The sequence below is a fragment of the Pinus tabuliformis genome, chromosome 4_2 (genome assembly GCF_031772625.1).
Source record: "Pinus tabuliformis cultivar Carrire ecotype Pingquan chromosome 4_2, CPIR1, whole genome shotgun sequence".
In the NCBI taxonomy this organism is placed as follows: domain Eukaryota; kingdom Viridiplantae; phylum Streptophyta; class Pinopsida; order Pinales; family Pinaceae; genus Pinus; species Pinus tabuliformis.
Genome location: NC_142304.1, coordinates 761,219,708 through 761,242,256, shown reverse-complemented (window position 1 = coordinate 761,242,256; position 22,549 = coordinate 761,219,708). Strand labels below are relative to the sequence as shown.

General features: G+C 36.9%; 1 protein-coding gene across 1 annotated transcript in view; it reads left to right on the top strand.

The window, feature by feature from the left end:
* The window catches only part of LOC149171826 (protein TPR3-like), a 64,358-nt gene that overhangs the window by 36,046 nt on the left and 5,763 nt on the right, over positions 1-22,549 (top strand). The gene's annotated exons all lie outside the window — the stretch shown is intronic.

Here is a 22,549-nt window from a genome sequence, read left to right as displayed (position 1 = left end):
ACCAAACATTGTAATTTTGTCATGCAAGACAATAAAAGCAAACTCTTTGTTAATGGAACACATAAGACAAATTCTAACTCATGAGCATCACTTGAAAGCATCTAGAAAGATATGAAGTCCAATCCCCACATATGATATGTGACATGATCACCCAACTACACAAGCATTCCTTCCTCTTGCTCTTGAAACTCGTTGAAAATCTTTTTGTCATAAGTCACATGTCTTGAAGCTTTGCTACCCACATACCATCCAACCTTTGAAGTTGTCTACATGGAAACACTGGAGACCACGACAAGTGTTGAAATATGTAACTAGGTTCGGTCTTCATATTTACTCTTGATTCTTGTATATTGTAAAATGAAAAAGAAAATTATTATTATTATTTTTTGTAGCATGGGTTTCATGCTCAAGGTCAATTTATTTTTAGGTTAAAGCACCCATTGAGCGCTTCTAGGTTTTGTCATTGAGTCAAGAAGTCACAGAGTCATTGTCATATGTAAAAGACCCCATTGGGCATCTTGTAACATGTCAAAAGAATTATTTTTGAGTCAAAAGAGTCAAATTACCCCTCCAAGACCAAGTCAGCCTGGTAGTGGAGAAGTCGGCCTAATTAGGGCAGTTTGAACACCTGGAAGGGCTATAAATAAGAGACCATTCGACCTCATTTGCTCACTCACTCATTCACTCATCATTCAAGCGAAGGACAAGAAGAAGAAGGCAAGCGAAGGACTAGAAGGAAGAAGGAAGACAAAGTTTTTTGGGGTTTTGCACTCGCTCTCTCTCTCACACGTGTGAAGGCAAGCTAGGGTTTCTGCAACATCAAGGCCAAAGTTCTCAAGGAGCAAGGAAAGGGTCGAAGTTGGAAGAAGATAAGTCAATTTGGTTTCCTACAAGTCCTAGAAGAAGAAGCAACCCAAGCGAAGGAAGGAGCAAGACTTAGAAGCCCTAAATTATCCCACATGTGCGAAAGTAGCAACTGTTGTAGGGGTAAAAAATTTCAGACCTGCAGTGAAGGTTGAAAATCTGAAGCTGGGGGTCGAAGTTTTGCAATTGGAAGAGATTTGACTTGGTAAAAAGCAACACATCCTCCAGAAGGTTTGACTTGGTCTTGGAAGGGTTTTGGTCTTGGTCTAGAGGTCTTGGAATTCATCATTTGAAGAATCTATAAGAAGAGAAGAACAACATAATAACAACATCTTATGTCCTTGTGTACTACATCTTGTATCCTTGTGTACTGTTGATCTTCATGTTTTGGTAGTTGTTTGATGATAAGAACAACATAATAATAAAAGAAGAAGCTAATAATCAAGGAAAAGTAAAAGAACATCGCAAGAAGTTATCAAGTTGAAGGGAAATCAACTCAATTGTAGCCCTATTAATTTCTCAACTTGGGATCAGAGATAAGGTTGACAAAAGGCATGATGAAGATCACTACATCCTTGAAGAAGTCATTGAAGTTCTCATTGAAGCAGTTCTCTATGATAGAAAGTCACCTGAAGCAAGGCATCAAAGCATTTAAGGATCTCCTTTCATCTATCAAGGACTATATAACCAAGACCTCCTCTACAAAGGACAAAGGATTATTCTCAACACTTACAGGTACTTTTGAAGATGACATTATATGGGTAATTGACAGTGGAGCATCTAGACATATGACAGCTGAACATAGACAGCTAAAGACCCTATCAAGAGGAAAAACTTCTTATTCAGTCGAACTTGGAGGCAAAAAGAGTTATGCAGTAAGAGGAATTGGATCAACTTCATTGGAGCTAGAAGATGGAGGAAACATACATCTTGACAACATTCTATTCATTCTAGGTTTCAAGAAAAATTAACTTTCCATTTCATGTTTAGAAGATAAAGGAGATAGAATTGCATTTATAGATGGAAAAGTTATGGTATGGGATAAAGGCTCTAGCATCAACAATGCAAAGGTTATTGGGATTCATGGGGGAAGGCTCTACATATTACTTGCACTTCTCTTTCAAGCCTTGGTTCACATTGAAGTCAACCCATGTGAGCTTTGGCATAGAAGGTTTGGACACCTTCATTACAAAATCTTACCAACTTTAAACTCAGTGGTGAATGGCATCCCTGAACTAAAGGAGGATCATGAAGGAATTTGTAAGGGATGTGCATTAGGTAAAAATGTAAAGAAACCATTTGGAAGCAATGCTTCAAGATCTAAAGAAATCCTGGATCTAATTCACTCTGATATTTGTGGTCCTATGTCTACAAAATCTCTTGGAGGTCATCTATACTATGTGACTTTCATTGATGACCACTCAAGAATTCAAAGCAGAAGTAGAAAATCTTACAGAAAGAAAGATAAAGTTACTAAGATCCGATAATGGAGGAGAATACACATTAAAGGAACTTATAGCTTTCTGTAAGGAGGCTGGAATTAAGAGGGAGTTGATAGTTCCATATAATCCAGAACAAAATGGAGTAGCAAAAAGGAATAATCGTACAATTGAAGAAAGTGTTAGAGCTATGTTACATGATCAAGACTTACCTCAATTCCTGTGGGGTGAGGCATCCAAAACAACAATCTATATTCAAAATCAAAGTCCTCACAGGACACTTGACAACATGACTCCTGAAGAAGCATTTACTGGAAAGAAACCATGTGTAGATCATCTCTGAATATTTGGTTTCCCTGTCTACATTCACATTCCAAAAGATAAAAGGAAGAAATTGGATCCTACAAGCTTGAAGGGCATATTTGTTGGCTATAGTAACTCATCAAAGGCATATAGGATCTACATAAAGGAAGGACACCAAATTGAAGTAAGCAGAGATGTGATCTTTGATGAAAGCATTGCATATAAGAAGTCTAAAGATCTCTTGATTGATTCCGATGATGAAGAACTACCCATATTTGAAGAATGTCCAAGGGAAGAAGAAGACTCCAATCATGCAGAAGGAGGTCCCAGTGAACCTATGCAACAAGTCATAATCCCCAAAAATCGGAAGAGACCAAATTGGTTAAAATCTATTCTTCAAGAAGCAGAAGGACATGTACATTCAGGGAAAGCAAGAAGCCTAAAAGGTATTTAAGGCATACAAACTATATGACAAAGTTAATTGAAGCAAAACCATCCACTTTTGAAGAAGCTATCAATCATCAAGAATGGAAAGATGCTATGAATGAAGAATATCAATCCATAATGAAAAATGGAGTTTGTGAAATCGTTCCTATGTCGAATGACAAATCTGTGGTAACTTCCAAATGGATCTACAAGGTTAAGCATGCAACAGATGGGAGCATTGACAAGTACAAAGTAAGGTTTGTGGCTAGGGGTTTCTCTCAACAAGAAGGCATCAATTATGAAGAGACATTTGCACCTACAATTAGATACACAACTATAAGATCATTGGTCTCTTTGGCAACAACTATGGGATGGAACATCCATCAAATGGATGTCAAAACAACATTCCTGAATGGTACCATTGATGAAGAAGTGTATATTGAACAACCCTTGGGATTTGAAGTACATAATAGAGAAACTCATGTCTGCAGGTTGAAGAAGGCACTTTATGGCCTTAAGCAAGCTCCAAGGGCTTGGTATGCTAGGATGGACACATATCTACAAAGATTGAGCTTTTCAAAGAGTTATGTTGATCCAAATATTTATATCAAAGTAGTGAAGGATGAACCTGTGATCATTCTTCTATATGTGGATGATCTTCTCATAACATGTGTGGAAGGTCGTATTCAAGAATGCAAGAGGCAATTGGTAGTAAAATTCGATATGAAGGATCTAGGGTTGATGCACTATTACTTGGGGTTGGAAGTTTGGCAATAACTTGGTGAAATATATCTAGGTCAAGGAAAGTATGTAATTAAGATGCTACAAAGGTTTGGCATGATGGACTGCAATCCTATGACAACCCACATGATCACAAATTTGAAGAGTTTAAGAAGTTTCGATTCTACAAGTTATAGACAATTGGTTGGCTTTATGATGTATCTTGTGAACACTCGACTAAACATTTGCTTTGCAGTGAATATTCCCAGTTAGTTTCAAATAGAGCCTAGACATGACCACTAGATAACAACCAAACATATATTGAGATATCTACAAGGAACAAATAATTACTGCCCGAAGTATGATAGAAAGAATGATATTCAATTGATAGGATATATAGATTCTGATTGGTGAGGCAGTGAGACAGATGGAAGAAGCACTAGTGGAGGATGTTTTAGCTTGGGATCCTCTATGATCTCATGGATGAGCAAAAAGCAAGAATCAATTGCTTTGAGTATTGCTGAAGCTGAATATATTGCAGCATCTGAAGTTAGTAGAGAAGTTGTTTGGTTGAGGACGTTGTTATCCGATTTGTTTGAAGGACCGATGGACCATACAATCATACATTGTGACAACACCAGTAGCATAAGATTGTTAGAAGACCTTGTATTCCACGGAAAGATGAAGCACAAAAACAACAAGTATCGTTACATACGAAAATTGGTTCAAGATAGGGTGTTGCAGCCAATATATCTCCACCGATGACCAAGTAGCTAATATTTTGACAAAATCTCTTCCTAATAAGAAGCTTATGTATTTGAGAAACAAGCTTGGATTGGTTGATATCTCCACCCTACTTGATAGGGAGAGATAGACACATCATTCTTGTCTTCACTTTGTAAGGAAAGAATGGAGGATTGAGTAAACTTAATTTCACATACTCTTTGAGGATAAGGTAGGGCATCCAATAGGTAAGAGTAGTCGAAGAGGAAATTCCTTGAGGATGTGTTAATCCAAGACAGGAATGGTCCTAAAAGGACATACCTTGTGAACATCTGGATGGGGTATGTGCCTTGAGAGACAATGATGATGGTGTTTATAAGTCATTGTCTCGCCAACATTGTGCTCTAATATAGTGGAGAGATAGAGCTGTTAGTTAAGGCCTTGCTATGTGACAATGCTGGTTGGTATGATGAGATGCATTGATATACACTGATAAGATAGCTTAGGAGATGGCTTTACCAATCCGACTCTTCTTATGAGATCTCTTGAGTATGAGAATGTCCTTGTACCATTATGAATACCTCCCTAGTTAAGAGGGAGTGTTGAAATATGTAACTAGGTTTGGTCTTCATATGTACTCTTGATTCTTGTATATTGTAAAATGAAAATGAAAATTATTATTATTATTTTTTGTAGCATGGGTTTCATGCTCAAGGTCAATTTATTTTAGGTCAAAGCACCCATTGAGTGCTTCTAGGTTTTGTCATTGAGTCAAGAAGTCAAAGAGTCATTGTCATATGTAAAAGACCCCATTGGGAATCTTGTAACATGTCAAAAGAATTATTTTTGAGTCAAAAGAGTCAAATTACCCCTCCAAGACCAAGTCGGCTTGGCAGCGGAGAAGTCGGCCTAATTAGGGCATTTCGAACTCCTGGAAGGGCTATATGTAAGAGACCATTCGACCTCATTTGATCACTCGCTCATTCACTCATCATTCAAGCGAAGACAAGAAGGCAAGTGAAGTACTAGAAGGAAGAAGGAAGACACAATTTTTATGTTTTTGCTCTCTCTATCTCTCTCACACGTGCAAAGGCAAGCTAGGGTTTCTGCAACATCAAGGCCGAAGTTCTCAAGGAGCAAGGAAAGGGTTGATGTTGGAAGAAGATAAGTCAATTTGGTTTCCTACAAGCCCTAGAAGAAGAAGTAGCCCAATCGAAGGAAGGAGGAAGCCTTAGAAGCCCTAAATTCTCCCACATGTGTGAGAGTAGGCGCTGCTGCAAGGGCTGAAAATTTAAGACTTGCAGTGAGGGCCGAAAATCTGGCGCTGGGGGTCGAAGTTATGCAATTGGAAGGGATTTGACTTGGTTTGACTTGGTAAGAAGCAACACATCCTACAAAAGGCGTGACTTGGTCTTGGAAGGGTATTGGTCTTGGTCTAGAGGTCTTGGAATTTGTCATTTGAAGAATCTATAAGCAGAAAAGAGATTTGTGGGTTTTCCTCTCAAGAGGAGAGGTTTTGGCCCTGGCTAGTAGCCTACATCTTGTGTCCTTGTGTACTATTGATCTTCATGTTTTGGTATATGTTTAATGATAAGAACAACATAATAATAAAAGAAGAAGCTAATAATCAAGAAAAAGTAAAAGAACATCACAAGTAGTTATCAAGTTTAAGAGAAATCACCTCAATTGTAGCCCTATTGATTTATCAACAACAAGGTGGGTATCTAGCTTGGCATTCAAATCATTCACACTGTAAGCATTTTAACTCCTGGGAAGGTCTTGTTGTTATTGCCTATCCTTTCTCTTCTTCCTCCTAGGATGCTGAGAGGCATAGTTACCATGCTTGTCGTACTTGAAGCACTTAATATGACTTAAGTCTTTCTCCCTGTGACATGAAGAAAATTTTATTCTTTTCATTTCCCTTTTGACCACTCTTGGGCCCTCCTTTCCTACCTCCTTTCTCCATGTTATTGATGAGGTTTAAGTTTGGTCCGTCATCTTTATTCTTATAGTTGGCCAAGAGCCTCATCTTCTATACAATGAAAGCATTCCACAATTACCTGAAATCACATAATTAACCTTGACCATAGATAAACTTGTCAAAGTTGTGCCAAGTTGTATGGAAGCCATTAAGAGTGATCCAAACTAGCTCATCATCTTTGACTTCACCATTAATTGTGCCAAACTAGTCTCTCAACTTTGGTAGCGTCATTTGATAGCTAGCTATTGCATCTATCTTACACATGCAAATCTTGGTGAGCTTGTTCGTGACGAGCATCATTCTGGATATGTTTGCACTCTAGCACAAGGTTACCAAAGCATCATATGTATCATTGGTCGTGATCTTCTCGACAGCATGGGGGATTGGATGATCCTTCACTAAATCTAGTAGGGCTCGCTTAATGTTCATTACTTTTTTGTTTATACTTTACCAACCAGTGTCTCCTTAGCATATTTGGAATGACCATTACTGCAACTCCATTGAACATGCTTCAATCTCCACACACTGGGTCAACTAGAGTTTCACTCCCCACAACCTTTCTAAAGTAAATGCGCTAATCATTGGCCCAAATTTCTATTAGTCACTAAAGCTTGGACATATTGTGCATTGAAACCCTTTGACAATTGTATTTCCTTCAAGGTTGATCTCCCCATACATAGAATTCTAAAGGCTTCATTTACACCACTTTGATACCATGTTGAAATTCTTCAACACATGGTAACAATTCTTGTTTGATTTGTAACCTACTTACTTTCGAAAACAAAAAAATTGAAATTTCTATCAAAATGCAGATTTTGTTTTGTACTAGTAATTGAAACACATCAAACTAAAATGCAAGTGCACAAATCTAAATCTTAAATTATATTATTTTTCATTGCTCTTGAAAATATGAAATGCATAGAAAGATTCAAACTATACCCTTCACCCATTGCCTTCTACTTTGAAAATTTGAATGAATAAAACATATACTCTTACCTTCTTCTTTATAGACCAACCTGGATCCATCTTAACTCCGGATCTACCAATCGTTGAGAGGGATCAAATTTCTTTTTATTCTAAAAGAGGTTTGCACCTCAATAGAGCTAATCCCTCTTGGGGCTTGGTGGATCTAGAGTTAACATGGATCTAGGCTTGTATAATACACACACACACACTCCTTACATAAGAATACCATGGGCAAAACCATGGGTTGTCAAAACTTGGAGCCAAAATACCCTAAAGTTGACTATTTTATTCTATTTTATTTTTTAAATTTTATTTTTATTTTTATGTAATTTGATCGAGTCAAAATGTTTACAGGACATGACATTACAACATCTCTACCATATTGAGTTGGCAAGCGCTTCATGATGCAACTAGGAGGTACAATGTGTGTAGACACATGCACAACAACACCTTAATTGAAATAAACCTAGACCCTTATCTATTATTGGCCTTGTGATTAGTGCCATCAACATACATGAAAGAATTGTTACTAGGAATGTGTGCTCACTAGAGGAGAGTTCTAGTATGCATGCATGCATCTCTCTCTTCTTTCGTGCCCCATGTATTCTTTGAAACTATCCACACACAAAGTGTCCAAATTGATTGTGCATGCAATTACCACCTAAAGCAAACTTCAAAATATAATTGAATTCCTAATGATAAAATATATTTTATCTGGAACTATAATAAGGATGGCACATGCATCCATATGTTGTTTCTCTTTCTATTCTATAAATGCCCCTGCACCCTCATCATGTTATACAAAACTTTAGAAGGAGGGAGTGTTGTTGCCGTTATTATAAGGTTGCCTTACAAATTTCTTTATGGAATCTTTGTTAGAGTACCTTCTCTGCATTCGCCTAGATCTTCTTTCTCATTGCTACTATTAGTTGTGCTTTAGTAGACACTTCTTGAGGTACTAAAAATTCTAACAATTTTAGGTTTTGTAAAGGGATAGAAAGGTTGCATTAAATTAGGTTATAATGTTTATTTGCTTATTGGTTGGGGCATTTTAATGTGCACTCAACCATCATTAACTTGGTTTTGATTTCTACATATATGGTGCAAGTCAGTGTAGTTTGATTTGGCTAAGATCGATAAGTCTTGCTGAGTATTGGCTAGGGCGACTACTTCACTAGACTTGCCTTTGAGTCTGGGCACTTGCCATACTTGTGGGAAGCTTGACATAGTTGCCGAGACTTGCCATGCATGCCACAATCTTGCCATATTTTCTGCACACAAAATTTACTATATTTAAGGTTTCTTTTTGTATTTGTTGTGTCTTTCTTGAGTCATTGAGTCTCGTCAAGTCCCACGCCAATAGAATCTTTCTTGAGTTTGAGTGTGATAATATTGGTGCAATTTTTGTCTTTTTTTTGCTAGTAAAAATGTCAATACAGTGAGATACGAATGTAGTTCTCAACTATAATCAATTCGGGAACCAAAATTCTCAAATTTGATGCAAAATTTAATTTTAAATTCGAGCTAAGATTACATTGAAGTTGAAACAAATCCATTAAGAAAACTACTAAAAATTGGAATGGTTTCATTATATGATGTTAATAATAATGTTGTCCTCTAAAGTCTTATATCAATTTTGGACAAGGGAAGGAGTAGTTTGCATCAAATTAGGTTATAATGTTTATTAGTCGGTACATCTTAATGTGTAGTCGAGCCATTATTAAATTGGCTTTAGTTTTACATATTTTGTGACATTTTTTTTCTTTTCGTTGCTAAAAAAATATATATATGTATTAACAAAGAAAATATATGATGAGATATCAATATAGTTCAGAAGTACAACAAAATTGGGAACCAAAATTCCCAAATTTTATACAACATCAGATGTTAAGTTCATACTAAGATTATGCTTAGGTCCAAACAAAGTCATTGAGAAATTACTAGAAATTGGAGTGGTAACTTATTGTTCTTCCTTTGAATTGTGTTTTCCTTCATTAATGGAGTCATTACCATCATTATCAAAGTTGGAGGACAAAATGCCCATGGGGATATTTTGGAAGAGGGGATTCCATTTCTTCATTCCTACTTAGTTTTCAGATTCTTCTTTCTTGATTCTATTCTTTAATAAATTGAGTTTCAACTAAATTTGTCTAAACCAAAGCCAACTGAAATGTTTAAGCTAGCATTCACGTGTCTCTTGCCAATCTAAGTCAACAACTTGATAAGCCTCCTTTGATTTCATCATCAACACCTTAAGCTCCCTTAGTGCCGCCTCATTTGCTTTTGTTAACATCTTCATGAATTTATAGTTAAGAATATTTTTTTTCGTTCTCCTAGTTGTAGAGATTGTTCAACTGTTGAGAAAAAGGGTACGAAGGAGGTGTTTCCTAGTGCTTTTTGCCTTTGGCCTAGGAAAACTCATGAGGCACCTTTTTAGTGAGTGATTTTATGAGTTACTAAAAGGTACCAAGAAAGAAGAAAGATAATTTTATTTAAGTCAAAAGAGTCAATTTGTCACCCTAAAGACCAAGTCGGCCCAGAATGGCACCAATTCGACCTCTTGGATGTGTATATATAGAGAGAAATTTAACCTCATTGTGACACCAATCCACAACTTTGATTTATGTGCATAACAGAGAAGGAAAGCCAATGAAAGTATAAGGAAAGAGAGCAAAGGTCAAAGGAAAGAGTATCTTGTGATTTATGCCCTAAATTCTGCCACATGTGCGAGATTTCTGATCTGTTGTAGGGTTGAAAATTTCAGGGTTGCTGTACGATTGAAAAATTCAGAGCTTGATCAAATTTTGAAGGAGTTGACCATCGTTGACCTTGTTGTATTTGACTTGGTTGAAGAAGGGTTGGGCTGACTTGGGTCTTGTGGGAGGTCAAGGTCTTGGTTTTTGGGTTTTGGATTTCTCACTTTGATTTGATCCAATAAGAAGAGAAGTTGGTTATGTTTTCCCCCTTGTGTGGTTTTGCCCTGGCTTGGAGCCTATATCTTTGTGTTCTTTGTCTCTTGTGATCTTCATGGTTTTATGTATTGGTAATTGTTTGATGAAGAGAACAAAATAAAAGAAATAAGAAGCCAACAAAATTCACAAGCAATTATCAAGTAATAGAAATCAACCCTAATTTGCTAGCTTATTGATTTCTCAACAGTTATAGTGCATTGTTGTTCCCAAATCTTAGGCAACAAGTTATAATTAGTATAGTCATAGTAGGATTTGGGGAAGTAGTAGAAGAACTGAATATTGATCTTGAAATTGAAGTTATATTTTATTAGTTGAAGGAATCTCTTTTTCGTTGGGTAGTCAACCTAACTTATTGTGTTTGTTGAAAAAGCATATCGCTGCTAGAGATATTTATTATTATGGAAATCTTGTGTTATTTGAATGTTATATATTGTTGTATAAATGAATACTGTTGCTGTATAACCTTGTTGATTTATTGTAACCCTAGTCAAACATATGATCGTAAGGGCCAAACTTTTCCTAGGACATTACATACAATCATGTACTCTGACTCCTTTTGCCGTCTAGCAAATATTGCACCTTGCAAACAATTTCTCTTTCATATTTGGCTGCAATATTTTTTCACCAATTTTTTTGTCTTGTTAGATCTATAATGACATCTCAATTTGCTACTATACAGGTCTCTTCTCAAAGTCCTGTGCATTGAACTTTTTGCTACACATCACCACTTCTCCTTGAACTAGTAACTATCATGGATGAAATACTACATTTGGGTGCTTTTTCCCTACATTCTTGGGCTTCTACCCATCTCTGCTTCTTGTCCAAAATCCTTGTTGCTCTTATATAATTTCTTGAGCTGTTGGAAACCGTCTTGTTCCTTATTGATGTCAACACAAGTGATCTCCTATTACGCAAAAATTCAACCTACTTCACATGCCTGTAGTTCAACTTCCCATTGTTGTTGATCAACGATAATTTATTTTTCACAATAAAGAGATAACTCTTTCTCAAATCTTTCAGCAAAGTCATCAATCTCAGTTGATGTGCTATTGCTGCCCGAGTCTCTTTCTTCTTCTTGTATGGATATTGGATTGCTTAAGGTCCAGTCTTGTGACATGCAAAGCATTTTACTTTGCTCATGTCCTTCTTAGAAGTAGATTCCGTTGAAAAGTGTAACTAGGTTCGGTCTTCATAATGACATGTAAATATGATTTTGTGTAATGCGATGTAAATAAGAAAAATAAATTTATTATATTAACTTGGTTCATGGGTTTCATAAGCGAGGGACTTTGTTTTTGAGTCAAGACTCCAATTAAGACTCTTTAGGATTTATTTGTCATCTAGTCATAAAATGTAAGAGTCATTGTCATGTAAATGAAGTCATGTTACACTTTGTAAAAGGTCAATATTATCTATGTAAAGTATCCTCCAAGAACTTGTCACCAAACCTCTTCAAGTCGGCCTACAAATGATGAGGAAGCTGCTAGATCAAGTCGGCCTAACTCCAACTGTCAAGTCGGCCTAAAGGGCAGTGAAGGAGGTGTATATATAGCCTAACTCGTCCTCCATTTGAAGACAAGAAACTCGACTTACTTGAGATAAGAAGAAGTGCGAAGATAGGGTAAAAAGGAAGAGCGAAGAAGGAGCTGAAAGAGGAATACGAAAGAAAGGAAAGCGAAGTTTCTTCTGGGCGATACGAAGACAAGAAGGGTTTCTTTTGGGACAACAAAATTTCTTTTGGGCAGTAGTTTCTTCCGGGACAATGAAGTTTCTTCTAGGACAACAAAATTTCTTCTGGGGCAGTGCGAAGTCTGGGCAACAGAATCTTCTGGGAAGTGCGAAGTTAGGGCAGCTAGAGAAAGACCCTTATGGGAGGTCGAAGTAAAAACCTTGAGACTGAGATTTTCTAGGGAAGCTAAGGAGTAGTAGTAAGAAGGATAGAGACCAATTTTCTCTAGAAGATGCTGAGGAAAGCAGTGTGAGAAAGGCAGAACAAAGGAAGAGGGAGATTATCAAGGTTGGTGACAAGGTTCTTGGAAGGATACTAGAGTCAAGGGTGTGTGTAATGGGTACTTATCAATTGAAGATCTAGAAGAAGAATTTTGATCGGGTTTTCCTCTCAAGAGATGAGAGGTTTTGGCCCTGGCTGGAGAAGCCTATATACTGTGTCACTTGTCTCTTTTGTTATTGCATATTGGTAATTGTCTTGATGAAAGAACACATTAATAAGCTAACGAAGAATTGATTATAAGATTAAGAAGAAAAAGAGCATCACAAGCAATTATCAAGAAGAGAAATTGTTATTTATTGAATGCCCTAGATTTCTCAACATGGAATAAGATGAGTGAGCACACAAGAGACAATCTTCAAAGAAGGATCAAAGCAAGTCAAAGTACTCCAAGCAAGAAATCTAGATCTTCATCAATCTGAAACCCTAGATCTACATCTACTATATTGAAGTCATCTTCAAGAAGGAAGATCGAAAACCCTAGAAGCACTTCAGAGATCATCACTTATACATCATCAAAGAAGTAGAAGCTCTTCAAGAAAGAAGGAAATCTAGAACATTTAAGAAAGATCGTGAATCAAGCTCTCCCTCATCAATCACTCAAGAAGCAGATCCTCTATCAACATCGAGATTAAAGAGGAAGCAAGCAACAATCACTCAAGTAAGTCTATGACTATATCTGATAATATCAAAATGTCTTTTTGCAAGGAAAGCAATAAATTGGTTGGGTCTGTAAATTACTTTGCATGGAAGAAAATAACAAATCTAAATCCTATTAAAAACGAGGTCATGGATCACATCAAGGGATCGATAACCCAAATTTTGAAGGAAGATACTCAAGCACATGCTAGATACATGAAGGGAGAAGTGAGTGCCCAAAGGATTCTTATAGAATCTATTAAAGACTCTCTAATCCCATATGTCTCAAAGTTGGAAACTGCAAAAATTGTATATGACAAATTGGTAGAGTTATTTTCCGCGAGTATTGCAGGAGAAATAATCTCATTAAGGCAAGAACTCTACAAACTAAAGATATCCAAGGAAGATGGAATAGCCTCATACTTCATGAGGATATAAAAAATTCGAGATCAACTACAAGAACTAGGAGAAGCCATGTCTGATAGAGAGATGACCACAGTGGTACTAAATGCACTACTAGAAGAATGGGGTAACTTCACTTCAAGCTTATATGGGAAGAAAGAGACTACTCCTTTTCAAGATTTATGGTCACTTTGTAAAATCAAAGAAACCACACTGAAGGCAAAGGTTGATGTTGGACCAAATGAGTAAAATCAAGCGTATGCTACTATGACAAGAAGAAAAGGAAAATTTGGAAAGTTTGGTCCTCAAAAGAAAAAGAGGAACATGGATAAAATAAGATGCTATGGATGTCAAGAACTTGGGCACTATAGAAGAGATTGTCTTAAACGAAGTAAGGAGAAGAGAAATAGGGAAGAAACCCACATTACTGAAGAAGTGAAAGAGCCCGAGTCAAAGAAATGTAAGAATGAAGAAGTAAAAGATCTCTACTATGACTGAGATGATCTTCTTCATTGAAAGGTACTTTTCACTTGTAAATTTATAGATAGAAAACAATGTATATAAGATAAGATGCATCTGATTAGAAGGTAGCATCATAATAGAAGCATTAGAAGTAAGAGCTCACGACATGGGAAGTAGAAAGTATGTCTGGTACAAATTCTACTGATTACAAAGAATAGGAAGCTCTTAGGAAACCTCTTTAAGGAAGCAGAGGTCATCATTGACTAGGATCATCTAAGGAAACATCTGTCGGGTGAGGATATGAAAGATCCTCAAGTCTATCTGATGGAATCCTCATCAAAGGATTCACCGATCAAGAAAGGAAGCAAAGGTTTTCATTAGGAATTCCAACTCGTGGGATTCAAGGAATGATGGTATGATGACAGAACAGGAAAGTAGGTCTGAAGGATAAAGTCCTTTCGAATGAAGCTACTACAGGAAGTTTGGATGACCGAAAGGAAGATGAGGTATGTATGCTTACATAGATTATTATGAAAGTCATGTCATATGGTTGCAGATAATATGGATCACTATTTCCATCTTGGGAAATATGATCAAAAGAAGAAAGAATCTCCTCCTCCGAAGGATTGCAGTGAAGGATAAGTCACACTAGATGAAATCAACATAATATGTTCTCATATGAATCATAAGGAAGCTGACTACAATTAAGGAACTCTAATTGGAAGCTCTTGGGAATGAAGTGTGTGAGAAAAGATAGGAAGAGATCGTGATAATATACAACGAAGAAGGCACTCAACATTCGAAGTCCAAGAAAATTTGACTAGAAGATCTCCCAGAAGGATGTGAAGACTCTGATGGAAGACGAAAAAGGATAGAGAGCCTTGACAATGGACATCAGTGGGAGATGTGTCAATTTGCATGCAGGATGCTGATACTCACAGGAAGATGTCATGGGGAAAGATCATCACAAAGGTAATTTTGATTTAAAAGTGTTCATTAATTTTTGAACTAATATCTGGATGAGCTTATGTAGGATTTCCAAAGGGAAATCTGTGGATGACTTCCAAGCAGACCATATAGAAGGATGTAATGTCCTTCCAAGAAATATGGCATGAAAGCTTAATGACATGAAGCAAAGTCAGATGAAAAATATGATGGATCACTAAATATGGCATGAAAGCTTACTAACATGAAGCAAAGCCAGATGAAAAATCTGATGGATCACTTGCTTATAAGTTGAGGACATGATTGACTCGTGGATAAAAAGTGATGGATGATATGTGCTCTATGTAGAAGTTCCCCAAAAATGAACACTCCTTGACAAAGAAGAAATTCATGACATCAAAGGAAGGAGCTCTTCAAGCAGTTGGTAGTTACAGGACCTCCACCTGAAGGAGCTGCGATAGGTCCCTGGTTAAGAGGGAGCCTGAGAAAAAGTTTCTTGCTTGGAAGAAACTTGAAAATTCCTAAGTAGGAAGCTTAGGTACATTCCTTTGTGATAGGAATGAGTACATTCCTTTAATGGAATATGTCCTCCTGGTTTGAAAAGGAGAGATAGACGTGTCGTTCTGGTCTTCACCTGGGAAGACACAATGGAGGATTTTGTAATCATTTGGCATCCGATACTCTTTGGGGATGAGATAGGGCATCCCATGAAAGAGTAGTCGTGGAGGACCGATATTCTAAGGACTGGGGAGTCCAAGATAAGAATAGTCCTCATGGAGCATACCCTGAGAGAACCCGGGTGGGGTATGTTCCGAGAGAGACAATGATGAGTGTGTTTATAAATCATTGGTCTCGCCAGCATTGAGCTCAGATCTTGTGGAGAGATGGCGCTGTTAGTGAAGTCCTTGTTATGTAACAATGTTAGTCAATATGATGTTATAACAAATGAGTTACAAATCCGAATTCTTCTTAAGAGATTCTTCAAATTGAGAAAGTTCAAGGTACCATTATGAATACCTCCTTGGTTAAGAGGAAGCGTTGAAAAGTGTAACTAGGTTCGGTCTTCATAATGACATGTAAATATGATTTTATGTAATGAGATGTAAATACGAAAAATAAATTTATTATATTAACTTGCTTCATGGGTTTCATGAGCAAGGGATTTTGTTTTTGAGTCAAGACTCCAATTAAGAGTCTTTAGGATTTATTTGTCATCTAGTCATAAAATGTAAGAGTCATTGTCATGTAAATGAAGTCATGTTACACTTTGTAAAAGGTCAATATTATCTATGTAAAGTATCCTCCAAGAACTTGTCACCAAACCTCTTCAAGTCGGCCTACAAACAATGAGGAAGCTGCTAGATCAAGTCGGCCTAACTCTAGTTGTCAAGTTGGCCTAAAGGGCAGCGAAGGAGGTGTATATATAGCCTAACTCGTCCTCCATTTGAACACAAGAAATTCGACTTACTTGAGATAATAAGAAGTGCGAAGATAGGGTAAAAAAGAAGAGTGAAGAAGGAGCTGAAAGAGGAGTACGAAAGAAAGAAAGCGAAGTTTAGGGTTTCTTGTAGGACAACGAAGTTTCTTCTGGGACAACGAAATTTCTTCTGGACAGCAGAATCTTCTGGGGCAGTGCGAAGTCTGGGTAGCAGAATCTTCTGGGAAGTGCGAAGTTAGGGCAACTAGAGAAAGACCGTTTTGGGAGGTCGAAGTAAAGACCTAGAAATTGAGATTCTCTAGGGAAGCCGAGGAGAAGTAGTAAGAAGGATAGAGACTGAGTTTCTCTTGAAGAAGTTGAGGAAAGCAGTGTGAGAAAGGCAGAATGGAGGAAGAGGCAAAGTATGAAGGTTGGTGACAAGGTTCTTGGAAGGATACTAGAGTCAAGGGTCTGTGTAATGGTCTTGGTACTTCTCAATTGAAGATCTAGAAGAAGAATTTTGATCGGGTTTTCCTCTCAAGAGGTGAGAGGTTTTGGCCCTGGCTGGAGAAGCCTATATACTATGTCACTTGTCTTTTTTGTTATTGCATATTCGTAATTTTCTTGATGAAAGAACACATTAATAAGCTAACGAAGAATTGATTGTAAGATGAAGAGGAAAAAGAGCATCACAAGCAATTATCAAGAAGAGAAATTGTTATTTATTGAATGCCCTAGATTTCTCAACAGATCCCCTTAACCTTACCATTGCCCTTTACAGTAAGAGCAACATTCTCCTCATCATCTCCATCATGTTGGCCTACATTTTGGAACCTTTCCTTCTCTCTTCTTGTATGAAATCATCCCACTATCTTTCGCAAATGGGAAGATTCTCCCGTGCAACAATCCCATCAAGAAAGACATCCCATTTCTTAGGAAAACCACTCAAGACTGATCTCACCAACTCTGAATAAATTCTCCCACTGGTGCCAACTCATCTCTAATTTGTGTGATCATAGTGAGTTATGATGCAACTGGGTTAGTTTCAGACATCTTGGTACTTCTGTATTTTCCCCGTAATACCATCTTCCTATTTTCATTGGAACTTTAGTATAACTTAGTTAAGGCTCCCCACATATCGAAAACATTAGGAATGGCATGGTCTCTAATGGAATCCAGAAGAATTCTCTTAGCTTTAACATTCCTCTTCTTGTATTCTGCTAAAACTACTATGCCCGCAGGAACAATTATAAACTTCTCAACAATGTCTCACAACTCGTTCCTCCAGTAAGAAAACTATCCTTTCTATCCAAAAACTAAAATTAACTATCCAAATCAACCTATCCTCAGATCTCAGCCCAGTAGCCATGACCTACCCAACTGACAAATAGTACTCTTCCCTTCACTTTCCAAACAAAACCCCTGTAATATCCGTGTCAAAATCTGTCGACTGAATCTCAGAGCCCTAGCTTTGATACCATGTTGGAATTTCTATTTAACACAAATCTTGATTTCAACCCTCAATAAATTACTTAACACAAATTAATGCGAGTAAACTATCCCGCATCCTAATATGAGATTTATGAGCAGAAATACATTGAGCTAACAAATCTGAAAATGCATAGTGGAAATGAACAGTAGACACTTTTATCATACATAGACACACGGGATTTCTTTTAAAAGCCCCTGGAAAATCCATGAAGGGAAAACCAGTCAAAAGAGAAATTTTATTAATGACCTCACAGGAAAAGTTCTGAGTTTACAACAGCAATGAAAACAAACAATAAATGCACTGTACTTTCCTTTTTTATGCTCAGCATTGGTTTTTATGCACAGCACTGTGTATGGCCCTGTACCTTGTTACATCACCACGAAAAACGTGCCTAGAATTGCTTTATGGTACTGTACAGTACTATACATCCTTCAAAACTGCTGCACAGCCTGTGGAAAAATCGTTGTATGGTCTGCCATTAATGCTTCCCTCTCCTTGGAATGTGTGCCCCTCTCTTGTTTTGGGAAATGCACCCTCCCTCTTGCTGCCCCTCCTCCTTAAGCTCTCCAAAATCTCTTTCTCAAAAGGTGTGCCTATTCACTCTCCAAAATCTCTTTTTATGTCTCATTAAAATGGTTGTAACTTAACTCTCTGATCTTCAATGGTCAAGATTAGATCTTGGTTGACGAGATTGATGGATGTGAGTTAATCTCTCGTTGAGATCACTTAAGTGACCCAACTTTATATTACAAGGTCACTTTCACTTTATAATCATTAATTATAAAAAGCACTTTATAAAATCACTTTATAAAGTCATTAATATAAAAAGCACTTTATAAAATCATTTTATAAAGTCACCATCTAGAGAGTGTCGCTCAGACACTTCCACATGCTAGGCACTGCCAATGTGGAAATACCTCTCCGAGCTACCCCGAAAATCTAACAACTTTAATGCTTCAATGCTTGCACAATAACATAAAATCAAGATGATAAATAGAATACCTATGCTGCATTTCTTTTAGCTTCTTGTTGCATAATGTTATAAGTTGTTCCTAACTCAACATTATACCAGTAGCTACTCCACTTGTTTAACAATCCACCAAAACAACCTTGTTAACATTGGGTAATGCTAACACACATACCTCTATGTTCAAACTCCCTTGGTTGTTGATAAACCTTGGCACTTGATGAACTATGTGCAAAATAAACTATTGTGGCAACAAATAGTGCCTTTAATGCTTCAATGCTTGCACAATAGCGTAAAAGTCAAGACCGTAACTAGAATACCTATGTTGCGTTTCTTTTAGCTTCTTGTTGCATAATGCTATTAGTTGTTCCTAAGTCAACACTATGCCAATAGCGACTGCACTTGCTTCACAATCCACCTAAAATGCCTTCTTGTTGACATTGGATAATGCCAACACATGTACCTCTATAATTTTCTAATTTGGTAACTGAAAACTCCTGTGTGCCTGTGTACTCCATTGCAATCCTTGTGCCTATATGCATTCTATCATTTATTAACGTATTTTGTTGAAACTTTCGATAAACTTCCTATAGAAATTTGCAACCCCATGTAAACCCCTGCCCTTTGTGACATTGCAAGGTGTACAGCATTCCAATTTGCCTTCAGTTTCTTTGAATCCTTTTGCAATCCATCCTTGAACACTATGAAGCTAGAGTACACTAACTTTTCCTTGAAGAATTTACATTGCTAGTTTAGGCATAATTAACCTTCCCTTAGCACTTCAAATGCTAGTCTCAAATGCTCCAAGTGTTCTTTTGGGCTGTTGAAAATGTGGCATGGAAGGTCTTCTAGCTTGTGCCTTAGTCAGAAAGACCACGAGATTGTCTTTTTCTTAGCATATGCGAGCTCATGAGTTAGACTCCAGTTATGATGAGTTTATTTCCAGTTTACTGAAATAATCATCAAGATTGCATGCATAGAGTTGTAGCTTCAGTTAAGTGGAGTCTTCATCAATTTGAGTACAGAACGAGGTGGCAGTTACAAGTTTATTTAGAGCGAGTTAGTCTTTAGTCTTGATTGAAGGAAGAACGAGTTAAGACTCCAAGTTTTGATTGGAGAGAGAGCAACACTCTCAGTTAACTCGCAATCAGAACTTGAGCTCTAAATTAAGCTGGGGCTCCTTGCATGGTTACCTATAAAGAGAAGGACGAAGGCAATATTCTTCACAAGTTGTGTGAGAGCATCTTTGTTGTGTGTGTGCACAGAATTGAGCAGCAATTGTGAGCTAGAGAATAGGAGCAATTGTGCGCAAGAGAATAGGAGACTTGTGCACTACAAAATAGGAGATTTGCTCAAGAGAATAGGATTGCTTGTGTGCTAGGAAATAGGGACCTAGTGTGCAAGGAAATACGGGCTGTTTGTGCGCAAAGATCAAGGAGCAGGGATCAGGGTTTGCAAGGCAAGTTGAGGCTAGTTCAGCACGAGAACGTGAGTGTTCTCAGAGAGACAGATTGCTTTGTAATAAATCCAAATGCTCAAGAACTATCAATAAAATATCACAACAAAGAAAGCAGGTTTTTCCATTTGGGTTTCCCGGGTAAACAAGCGCGTCAATTTGTGGGATGTGTTTTTGTCTCTGGTGTTTTATTCTGCTGCTTATAAATTGTTAAGAAACTCTGTATCTTGGTGAAAGTTAAACTTGGTTTCAGTTTTCAGTTATTCATCTAAGTAGTTGCAGAGTTTCATGGAAACTTAACATGTGCTTTTGCTAAAATTCAAAATTTCATCTAAATATAGAGATACAAACTTACCAATGTACAATCACAACATGTCTCTGATTAATCATATGGATGTGCTTGGTGTGTTGCTCAAATCAAACGTTATATCCTACCACTCATACAAACATCTTTAGTCTTGAATGCAATTCTACTCGTCGCAGTCTTTGATCTGGATTTGGTTTCACTGAAATGTTCTTTGTACAACTTGGATGGGATAGATGTCATGTTTGTAATGTTGACCATGTTGGAAAAAATAATGAAATAATAGAAAAGAATAGTACTTCATAAAATTATCTATATTAAAGCAAATCATATCAACTAAAATTAGCATATCGGGAGATTCTGGACAAGGAAATAGATTTCTAGATACCACAATGAGAATTTGTTCCATTGAATAATAATACCTTCATGTTATAAGGCATGTATTTACATGAAAACGTTAATAGAATGCAAGTGTGAATACTATAATTGGGAGTATGGAATTTCTTGCAACGAATAGTAGTACCTTCTTTTTAGTAGTGTAGTTGACACTGGAATTTTTTTCCTGTGATAATATGATTAATATCGTTGAGAATATGGAATTTTAACATAGTGCACCTGTGTTAATGTGTGTGTGTTTAATTTATGTGTAGATTTATATGAATAATATGAATACAATAGTTGAGATTATAACAGCATATATATCCCTCTAGACTCCAGAACTGTTAAACACCAAGGGGGATTCAATCCCTTGAGGTGTAAATCTTTTCTCAAGTTTTGCCATTTAAAAGAACTTTGCACGTCAAGGGATTTGATCCCTCTTGGCACTTGATAGATCTGTGAGGTTTAAGTGGATCTATGTTGGTAATATTCTTTCAAGTCTTTTTGTGAAGTATCTTGCATCACTTAGATTATCAACTAGATCATGCATTCTCAGCAATGGAACCCATACATATCTATTTTTGATTTTGCTCGACATCTTGAAGTTTGTACCTAATTTACCAGAACTGTTGCTGAGGTTTCCTGAAAAGTGAAATGTTATTCCCTATTTTGGAATTAAGGAGGAAAAACATAACCAAAAGTTTTCTACACTCACATTTAAACTTTTACCATTTCGGGGAACGTTTCAGACAGAGGCATCAAAATTTGTGTCCAAAAACATTAAATAACACTAAAAAAGGAAAAAAATATCCTGAAAACATCTTACACTAACCCTATAACTCTAAAAGTGAACCTCAAAACTTAAAAATAATGCTTCTTGGGCCTCCCTTAGGCATGCGAATACTCAGTTCTTGTCGGGTGTTTTTCTTGTTGGTTGAGAGAAATCAGTGTCAGCTGGTTCTTTGCTCAAGGGTTGAAAGTTGCCATCTCGTTCTACTATAGTTGACCCTCTTCTCATTGTTTCATTTTGTGCAAGTTATAACTTACCCTTGAGAATTTGCAAGACCTCTAGCGTTAATTGAAATTGAGTTGTAACTTACTCTAAAGTTACATGGAAAATAGTCTTCTTTCTAGACCAATATCTTTGATGCCAAATATTTGCATCTTGAATCAACCTCTCAATTCCTTTTTCCTGTTGGGAAGTGTACCTAGACAGTCTAATATTTGGCAAATTGTGTTGTACTTGAGATCCACTTGTCTCTTAATGGAAATCTTTTTGCTTCATTAAGTACTTTGTGATGTTGTGTAAGGCTATCTTGTAGCTCCACCTCGAACACCTTGCAATAACATTACCTCACCCATGTTAAACTACACCTTACACTCGTCAGTCATCAGCACTTCATACACACATTGAAACTAGAACAGTATATATGGATGCAGGGGCTTATTTCTTGTTAACTTCAACTTTTCTACCATCTCTACTGCAAACATAATTTTCTGTGCTACCAGATTTAATAATCACTTTATAACACTTGCCTCATGCTTTGCATTTTGTTTTGAAAACATTCTTCCTTAGCCACATATTTTGTTTTGGCATCTATTGCTAATTTTTTTAATACGGTCAGTCTCTTGTGCATCATCAGATTTTCTCCATATTGTGCTGCTATTTCTATTGATTGATTGTC